Source organism: Vidua macroura, chromosome 14 (assembly GCF_024509145.1).
Source record: "Vidua macroura isolate BioBank_ID:100142 chromosome 14, ASM2450914v1, whole genome shotgun sequence".
NCBI classification, from domain to species: domain Eukaryota; kingdom Metazoa; phylum Chordata; class Aves; order Passeriformes; family Viduidae; genus Vidua; species Vidua macroura.
Window position 1 is genome coordinate 16,714,357 of NC_071584.1, and position 10,689 is coordinate 16,725,045.

General features: G+C 43.1%; 1 long non-coding RNA gene across 1 annotated transcript; it reads right to left on the reverse strand.

Annotated features, from left to right (window-relative positions):
- Positions 1-364: 364 nt before the first annotated feature.
- On the reverse strand, positions 365-10,126 carry LOC128814630 (uncharacterized). The gene is made up of 4 exons (XR_008439436.1): positions 10,000-10,126; positions 8,153-8,463; positions 7,321-8,046; positions 365-2,322 (listed from the first exon to the last, which is right to left on the reverse strand). It is a non-coding gene; the product is annotated as an uncharacterized LOC128814630 (long non-coding RNA).
- Between the last annotated feature and the right edge of the window lie 563 nt (positions 10,127-10,689).

Consider the following 10,689-nt stretch of genomic DNA (forward strand, 5'->3'; position numbering starts at 1 on the left):
TTACAAGAATTCTGGTATCTTTATTTTGCATATATGCAGAGCCTGGTCCAAATATGGCTGATAAATACATTGTACAAATAATATAATAAACATAATAAACCCCTGCCACCTAAACTAAGTGTTCCTCCTCATTTTAGGGGCCTGTTTGTCTTGCAGGTAAATATTTTCCCGTACTAATCCGTGTCATAAGTTTCTCCCAGTTCAGATTAGTCTGCAAAACCAAAGGAATCTCTATGTGCTGATATTCCTTGGTTTGTGATGGCCTCCCATTTTGGCTGTAGCCATGGTGCTGCTTGATTTATCATGGCTGCATGGCACAATGTGTATCTCATTATTCACTCCTGGAAGCTTTGTATGGCTTTTATTTAGCTGTAAAAAAAAAAAAAATTACATTTTTTGAGCATCTGAATTAAAGATAGAATAGAACTATGACATCGAGAGCTGGAGATTTTATGCAAATTTATTTATAAATATAAATCACATTTAGAATGCAAAATTACACAAATGTCTTCTACAGATCACACATCTCCAAAAGAAATTATTTCTTTACTTTTTAAGGATAATGCCTAAACATGTTATCCATATATTTGCAGTGGGAATGGAAACTTGGTAAAAAAATCCCAAGTGAAATTTGGGAACCCGATGGGATCAGTTATGTGACAAGGAATCTTTCCAGTTCTACATCAGTGACTTGACATCACTCCATGTCACCAGCCCGTGTCACTCTGGGATGGAATTCCAGCTCTGCTGAGGCCACTGGCAGATTCCTGGCTGGATTTACCCAGACCACGATGCTCCAATGTGACATCCAGGAAGAGCAGTGACATCCCGAGTCCACCTCACAGTGCTCCTGTGCCCACATCACCCCCAGCACCTGTGCCAGAACTTGTGTGACTCAAATATTCCAGAATAACATTCCTGGGAAAACCCAGCTGCTTGCATCTAATGCCAATACTCCCAAGCATCAGAAATCCAGATATATTCCCTGTCTTTTGGGATTTCAGACTGGAATACACTGAACTTTTGAAAGTGGGATACAAGAGATGAGGATTTTCTGACTATGGAAATAACGTGTCACAAATAATTTGACAGTAGTTCCTTGGATTTCAAAACAAACGTGGATTTTAAATACAATTAGAGCTTCATCAAATTTCTTTTACAAATGTTGATACCTTTTCTCTGCTCTAATCTCAGGTTTTCCCTTTTTCCCTCTTTTGGGGTCTGGCTGTTTTCTCATTTTCTCCTCTAGCACAAAATCTCTTCCCTAGGGAAAAAAATCAGTGGTTGTTTTCGTGACTCTCCAACAAAATAACCTGTGAGGTCTCAGTTTTGATGAACAGTTTTAGCATAACATTCCTTCTACTTGATGGAAGTGACATCCAAACCATCTCAGAAATCTCCATGCTGCCCATCCTTCTGCCACAAGGAAATCTCCACTGAGCAGTCCTATTCCCATTGCACTTTATCCCCTTAAAAAGGGAGAATTTTTTCCTAAGGGAAAAAAAAAGGCATAAAATATTAACTGCCAATGCCCTGCTCTTTCCTTAGCCCTGCTTCCACAGGTTAAATAAAACTCTGGAATCAAAACTAACATAGAAAAGGACTTTTCCCTAAGTCAGAGCAGCTCCATGGAGTGTTTGCTACCCTGAACCTCTGTGGCTCACACAAGAGAATCACAAAATCACCGAGTTTGGAAAAGACCTCCAAGATCATCCATTCCAACCTTCAACCCAATTCCACCATATCCACTAAACCAAATCACCCACATCTCTGAGCCTCTTCTCACTAGTTTACCTATAAAAGCACCCAGCTGCATCTTCCTGTCATTTGGGTTTGTTTAACTCCACCTTTTGAAAAACTGCAAAGGGAAGAAACTCCAGGATTACAATTGAAAAACTCATAAAATGATCCTCTGAAATTTACCACGTTAGAAACATCCTGTCAATGTTTTTAACCATGCCACAAAAAATCCTTAAAAGACACATAAGTTTTGGTTCAGTATCATGAAAAACTTTTAACACTTAATAAAATGGATATTCTGGTGGATGAACACTGAGGATACATTTCTAATTTTATACATTTAGGGTGACAGAAGAAAAATACCTTTTCTAGCCAATTATTGCTGCATCAGCATATTCAGAATTTGCCAAGCTGTTGTGGGCAGAATAAAGTCCCATTCCTCAAAATTTTCACTATCAATGAATTCTGGATATTTGGAAGACAGCAACATCTACTGTGAAGAGCAGGAGAGTGATGGCTGTGGATGCTCAGCTTTGCATCCTGGCTGCTACTGGCCCAAACACATCCAGCAGGGCATCAGGACTTTGGAGCAGAGATGAAGAAATTGAAAAGGAAAAAAGGAAGGTGTAAGAATGAGAAAAGTTGTAACTAAGAAGAGCTGAGTTAACTGGAGACTGGTTTAACAGATGTAGAATAGTTTTACACTTCAGGAGGGAATTGTGCTGGTACAACCTGCAGTTCCTCCTCAGACAATTGGATTTAAGCACGAATTTAAGGACAAAGCTGAGCTGGGATAGTTTGTGAGAGCACTATAAAAGCACAACCTTCCATTCTCCCAAACCATATGGGTTTGACTTCCCATATGGAGTGACAAAATAAAAATGTAGTCTAAAAATAGCTCTCAGAAGTGCACTGGCTGAAGGCTGCTTCCCGTGCCACAATTTGATTAGCCTTGTGTTTTATTTCTTCAGCAGTGATTTCCATTTATCTCTGATTTGGAGCATGAAAAGCTGCTTTTATAGTTGTAAGCAGAGGAGAAAAAGGCATCCTGGAAACAAATATAGAGAGAGCTCTTCTGGCTTTACAGGAGCTGCAGGAGCATGGAAAATGATTTCAGAGCAGCACAAAACGAAGTGATGCAGGGAGGGGATCTCTCCTTGCAATCTGCACTCGAGTTCCCCGTCAGCCCGGTGCAGGGCATTACATATTCCACGCAGCTCTGGAGGAACCTAAAGGAGCCAAAAATTGTCAGAGCAGAACCCCCCGTGCGGAGGGAGCGGTGCCAGCGCGGCTCGCCCGCCCTGACGGCTCCTTCTGGCCACCAGCGCAGCCCAGGGGCCGCTCCCGCCGGGATGGGTGGGATGGCACAAACAGCCTCACTCGGGCTCTGCTGGAAGGTGCCTTCGCAAAAAATCAGGGATTCGTTTCGGGGTTTTCTTTTTCTTTTTTTTTTTTTTTTTGTTTTTTTTTTGTTTTTTTTCTGTAGTGGAAAAAATTCCAGCCCCTCCTCGGATGCTGTGTTAGGTGTTGGGCCGCTCGCTGCAAGACAGAACTTGAGGGGCTGGAGTGAGTCCAGAGATGGAAATGGAGCTGGAGCACCAGGAGAGGCTGAGGGAACTGGGAAGGGACTCAGCCTGGAGAAAAGGAGGCTCAGGGGGGACCTTGTGGCTCTGCACAGCTCCTGACAGGAGGGGACAGCCCGGGGGGGGTTGGGCTCTGCTCCCAGGAAACAGGGACAGGAGGAGAGGGAACGGCCTCAGGCTGGGCCAGGGGAGGCTCAGGTTGGATTTTAGAGAATCTCTCTTCATGGAAAGGGTATAAAGCATTGGAATGGGTTACCCAAGGCAGTGATGGATTCACCAGCCCTGCAGGTGCTCAGAAAACCTGTGGATGTGGCACCTGGGGACATGGGGGTGGTGCTGCGTTGACAACTGGACTCGATGACCTTAAAGTTTTTTCCCAACCTTAATGATGCCGTGATTCTAAATTTTAAATTCCTTCCTGCTTCAGCTGGGGCAGGGAACAGACCATCATCCAAGCACCTGGAGATCTGCTGGTAGCATCCATGACCTGAAACCCCTGGTTTGAAGGAGGGAAGATCAGTCTTCATGGGAGCCCCCTGACATCAGGGAAGACTCGAGTCACTACTTGAAGAGAAGAAGGAAATATCCCAGCTGGGCTTCTCGGGGATTACTTTCCCCATGCTGGAGAACCCAAGAAGAGCATAAACCCACTAACAGTTGTTTTAGATGAGCAGAAAAGTTGATCTGTGGAGGGAATCTGGGTGAAACCTTTGTCCCTGGTTGGCTTCTGAATCTGTCATTGGTATTTCTCATTATTTGCATCTTTTGCCAAAAGAAGTAAAGAAATAAATAGCAGATAACTAAAAAAAATTCACATACAACTTTCCAGGACGATGGAGAAAATAATGTCTTGCTTTTCCTGCATTTCAGTTTTCCCACATCCCTGGGTTGGCCTGGGTTTTTGCAGGTTAATGGGTTTCCTGCAGGCTCTGGCACTGCACACTCTGTGCACACTCTGGGACAGTTTCTGTCCTGTTTCTGCATTAATATTTGTTACTGTAGATGCAAAAGTGAAATAGAAGTGAGAAAAAATTGTGTTTGCAAGAAAAAGATGCCCCTCTCCTCAGCACAGATGGGAGACAGCAGTGGCAGGGTGGGGTTGGGGAGGGAGAAGCAAATCCCGGGTCTGGTTCAGCTCAGGAGGAATGAAAGGTCTAATCCCTTCACTCTTCGGGAATCTGGAGTGAGAAAAATCCAGACTGAAGTCCAGGAGCCTGTACTGGGCACTCATCACACCACAGCCCAACATCTGCCACAGTGCACAATAAAGTTCTTCTATTTGATATTTTTTTTCTCCCTCTCCAGTTTCTTAAAGCTCTAGGAATGATTTTCCCAATCTGAGCAAAAGCTCTGCACTCCCCCTTAAAAGAGGTTTTTATAATATCTAAGAAATATTAAAATCTAAAGAGAGGAAAGAAATCAAGAGCGGGAAAAGGCTGAAAAAGCATTGGCAGAGAAAGGATTAGAAACCAGCTTTTCTCTACAGAATTTATAGAGAGAAAAAAAAAATCCACCACTTCGGAAACAATTATTTACAAAGTTCAGAGTTTGGTACCTTTGCTTGGGTAAGATAAGGGGCAACAAACAGCACCCACAGTCACGAGGAGTTTAACCCAATTACTCCTGTCAGCAAAACTAATTTTACAAAGCACATTTCTGCCAGGAAGAATACTTTCCTTGCTTCCAATTCCTTTTTACATTGCTAATAAGTCTCTTAGCAGTCGATTAGAAGTGCCTCTTCAGCCAGGAGCAGGCGGATCGCCCTGAGCGCAGCCAGAGGTCCCTGCTCCGGAAAAAAACCTGATTGCAGCCGAGGGGAATTTCGCCCGAGGAGCTTCCCTGCAGGTGTTTGGTGCCGAGGCTGTGACTCGTGTCATTACAGGAGCTGCTGATGGTTATTACACACTGACAGCTTTCAGGAACAGGATCTGGGGCTGCTCTGACCCTTTTTCCTCACTGACATCCAGAAATCAGAGGGTGTTTTTAGGGCTACGTGTCCAGAGAGGGGAAGAGAAATCACCTGCCTGACAACTGGATAAGGCTCACAAACCTTAGAAATTTGTCCCAAATGATGCAAAATCCAGCTGGAACATCCCAAATCCTGTTGCATGCTGAGTCAAGGCAAACCCTTTTAGGCAATGTAAGTTCAGAAGAATCTAATTTCAGTAAAAAAAATGATGGATGAGGGACAAGGATGATCAAGGACAGCCCTCTCCGGGTGGGTGCCACTTTCCCCAGCTCCACAGATGGGGAACATTTCCCGAGGAGATGCTGAAGAGCCCCTGGCTGTGCTCTCTGCAAGTGAACAGCAGCAGGAGCTGCACCAAGGCAGGAAGATGAGCAGTGGATATGGGAGACAGAGAATCTAAACTTTCCAACTCATCCCCATAACAGTGTGAAAAAAAAATTCAGTCTCTTTGTGGATAAATACAATTTTATCAACTCTGCTGAAGGCAGTGAGAAGCCCCAGGCAGCCCTTGGCACCTCACCTGCACCTGGAAAATTATTGCAGTGTCTTAATTCATCCAGAGAAATGCTCAGTTATGCAAAGAAAATATTTAGATGATGGAGAAGAGGATCAGCTTCCAGCTTTGGATATTCTGGGCAACTCTGTGTTCTGTGTGTAGGCACCTCACTGAAGAACAGGGACTGGAGGTGTCCATGTCCATCCCAAACATGATAGGAGATCATCTGACATCTAAACGCAGCACACAGAAAATAGGCTAAATTCATTAAGTCAGGTTATTCCATTTTAATTCTCAATTTTTGGTTTTTGTTCCAAAGGCTTTGTGGCAATTCATGTCAAAGAGACAAGTAAATATTTTCTTGTGCTGTGTGGGAAATGATGTCAGGCAGTGATGGGAGTGAAATACTGACTTTGTAAAACTCTTGGTACCTCTGATAGGATTGACCAATTTTGTAAGACTATAGAAGATGCATTCCATGATTATATACACCCCTAGAGACCCCGTGGGGGGAGATTCTGCATCTCACAATGTTATTTAACCAGGAAAAAATGGAATAAGTAAATAAAAAAATCTGCAGGATGTGACTTCATCATGCACTGTTGCCACCTGCTTCTATGATTTAAAGGATGTTACTAAGAATATCAGGGTTGCTAATGTAAATGATGAAGAAATCAGAGGTCAATCATATCATAATAAATAGTAGCATAGGTTTCCCAAGGCCAGAAGTGCCTGCAATGGTAATTGGAATTATGATTTTACTCTTGAATTATGTGATTCTGAAAACACTTTGTTCTCTGCTGCTTTCCTGGAACTGCTCCATTAAAGCCAAGGAGACAAACTCTCCAGTTTTATTTAATCCAAGAATTAATGTCCTCTTTTCATGAGGATGCTTTTTTCTTTCATGTAGGCACCCCCCTCACCCTGTACATGAAGCTGTTGTGCTAGAGGGGTGTCCCTTGTGTTCCTGCTGCTGATCTAGGATGCAGCACCCCAACTCTGCCATCCCTGTTGGATATTCAGGATAAGGTGGAAAAAGAGAAAAACAGCACTGCAGGCACAAAGGAAACATCAAATCCTTCCTCAACCATGAGCCACTTCCCCATGAAACACCAGCATAAAATCCTCTCAAAGTGCATTGCAACAGCTAATATATTAAATTTGATGAAAGACTGGTCCCAACAATATGGGTTAAATTGACAGAATACCTGCAGCTCATGGCACTATTTACAGCATCTCTGAATTACTCTGGACGCACAGCAAACACCAAAAAAATGTGGCTGCAGCTTTAGAATAATTCATTTTGGAGTTATCCAGCAACACCTTGTGCAGCAAAAAATCAGCCCAGCAGCCGGGCTGGTGCTGGGAGGAAATTCCAGAGGGTGAGGGGCTGGCAGTGGCTTTAAAGCACTGAGTGTCATCCTTCCCCACCTCCAGACACCCCTCCTGCACTGCTGTCCCAGAGTAGTCCGAAAGTCTGAAGCATGAAAATATTTTCAGCAATAAGAGTTGCTGGGTGCTGCCTCTCTTACCTGGGGATTCCTGCCAGCACCGCAGACGGCTTTGGAAATGCTGCTAAATCATATTTTTTGCAGGGCAAACCCCCCACAAACTAATCTTCTAATGCTGCCTGAATATTGCTGGGCTGTTTTCCTTTCATGCCTGTGACTCCTTGCTGACAGGCAGCTCACAGAAGTCGTGTTGGAGCTGGTGGCTGAGGCTGGAACACTCCGTGTGAGGAAATCGGGATACGCCACGAGTGTTTCAATGCGGTTACACAAAAGTCTAAAATTAGGTCATAAATTATATAATCTTGCAAGGAAACAACAAATTTAATGACTATGCCAAACCAGAGATAAAAGCTGAGGAAGGAAATAGCATCTTTCTCATTAAATATTAAGGATCAGATCCTTCAAACATTTTCCAGTGATGAACTCTGTGGGAGCTTGGCATCTGTATTTGTGTGTGTTCTATATATGTGCTTATACATCATATACAAGTGCTGGGTGTGATTTATGGAGCACACACACATAGTAAGTATATTTATAATGCATAAATACATTCCATCAAGAGCAGAGAAGGTGATTAGTGAGAGTTTCCTAAGAGGTTTAATCAGATATTTTGATGGCTTATTTCCAGTGTTGCTCCAAAAGCATTTTTCATTACAGGGCGCTGGGAGAGAGCAGGTAGAGGCATCTCCTTTCCCCACACAAAGTGTGTGTGCTTTCACATCACATCCTCAGTGGGACTGAAGAACCCTGTAAAGGAAGAAAGATTACCAAGATGTAACAATGGATTTGAAAATTCCCCGCAACCTTTGAATCCCCCCCACTAATGCTGCTGTGCCCCAGCCTTTCTTCTCACTTTACACGAGGCAAATCTGCTTTGATCTGTCTGAAACAACGCAGGGGCGAGGTCTTGTGCACATTCCCTTAAAAGTTGGAAGCGATTCCCTCGGGCCGATGGCTGTGCTGATGTCCTGAGTATGTTAATGAGAGGGAATGGGAATCTCTGATGGAAAAAGGCAGATAGCACTCCCGTCCCTGCTGTCGTCAAAGCCTCTCTGATAACCATGTCCTTTTCTTCAAAGATTTGAGTCATTTGTGGATTGACTACATAATCCTTGTGCTGGAGCCTGGGAAAACTGCTGTTGATGCCCTTGGCAAATTCTTAGCCTAAAAAAGCATGAAAAAGAGGACCAAGTAATTTCAATTCCATAAAATACATTAAATGCAGCACACAGGTATGTAAATGGGAAACTCCATAACTGTAATTTGCCCATTTAGAGCCTGATCTAAAGGCTATAAAAGTTAATTTGGAATCTTTTCATTGATTTTAATGGCCTTTAGATCAGGCCCATATTATGCACTGCATATCATGTTTGTTTCAGTGCAATAGTGTATTTATGTAAAATGTGAGTTATGTGGATTATAACACATGCAGATCCTCTCCTTATTGTGCAAGGACAAAGCTTGTGAAATTTACTGGCTTTAGCAACACACATAAAATCCAAAAAAGAAAATAAAGTCCCAAATAATGATTAGTCTTTTAAAAAGTGAGATTAAAAAAAAAACGAGGAGGCCTTATTTCATTATATACTAATACAACCTAAATGTATTTTAAGGATCATGAAATCCAAATGGAAATTTGCACAATTCCTCATTTCTGACTGCAGCAGTTGAACAAAAAAAAAAAGAAAAAATACATGTAAATGATTCAAAACCTCTCAAAGAAACAGCACTTTTTTTTCTAATTTAGGGAGAAGAAAAAAAAGGGTTTCAACCCAAGCTCAGCAAGGGATAGCAGCATTACAGGCACTGCATGGAGAATTTAGCCACTCATAATTCCAAATCCTTCTCAGATGCTTTATTGCTATAAGGTGGCTCATAGCAGCCTCCACACAACAGGACTCCCATAGCATTAACCATGAGAGATAGGCTTCCAGAAAGAAACTATAGCAAAGTAATTGTAAATCTCTAATGATGCATAAAACCGAGCTGAATTGGTCCTGAATTCTCAGCATAAAAGAAATGAACCATCAGAAGAACCAATTCTGGTGGCAGTATAACACACCCCAGTGTGGAAACTGTTTATGGTGTTTGCTGCAGTGGAAATATTCTCACTAATATGCAAGGATAGGAATTCATTAAAAAGGCCTGAATGCTGCAGCTTCTTGGGATGCCACATGTGACACTCAAAACAAATTGTTAGCCAAAAAGAAAACGTCGTCTGTACCAAAGCAGGCCATTGGCTCAGGCAGTGCCAGTTTGCTGTACAATAAATTCAGTGGGATCTGCAGGGTTTTAAACCCACCTGGTAAGTGCTCCAGGGTGCTTTTGTGCATCTTCGGGGGTTTGGCAGCACCAGGCTGGGCTTTGTTGGAGCTGTGCCCACCAAGATGTCCCCTGGACTGTTTGGACAGACCTGACTGAAGCCTCATCCCCCTCCAAAAAATCCTGTGCCCAACAGCACACCTGACCTGGGAGCTCCAGTGATGGCCTTCAAGGGACATGGCCATAGTCAGCTCGGAGAGCTGTCTGTGTTAACACCCAAACTCTCCATTTTCCTCAGAAAGTTTAGCCCATTCCCACCAGATAAGCACCCAATAAAACATTTAAAACCATAATTAACGATTCCATTTAATCAATTAACAACGCAATCCACAAACTCTACCGACGTACCCGGGTCATTCCAGAAACCTGGACGCTCACCAGTTAATCCATCACTGTCCAGAGGCACCTTGCTCCAGGAGCAGATCCAATGGATTATCTGGGAGACCAGGAATGCAAGAACAAGAGGCTGCACCCATTTCCCCACACAGCCTCACCCAGGAGCTGCAGTGTGGCCACAAATCCCATTTTTTGAGGTGAGGAACCGTCATGCTTTTGCGTCCAGTAGATCTCTGGCTTTTTTTTTTTTTTTTTTTTTTTTTTGGCACTGCCAAGAGGCGCGGGATCATGGGATGAAGCTTTTCTGGCACCAGGGCATCTGTCCACTGAGGAGGAGATTGACAGGGCTGGAATGGTTGGGTTTGTTTGTTTTCTCATTTCACAAGTCGGAAGAGCCAGACATCTGAGAGCTCGGATGCTTCATTGCACGGTGTCAAAACCGGCGGAGGCACAGATTTGAAATCTGCATACGTGGACAAAAAGAGGGCGTATTTGAAATTAATTACAATTTCTAGGCACTACCCAGAGAACAATATTTACCCTTAATAAGCATGCACCAAGGAACGACACATTTCCTGCACGGTTTTTAGTGAAGCTGCAGTTTTCCACACTTGCGTGTGGGACTCCAAGGCTTACCTAGGACTTTTCATTTTATAAAAGCATTTTTAACAGCTCTCTTATAAAAAAGAATTAAATATCACTGATTTAAAGGCAAGCTAAAATCAAATGAAA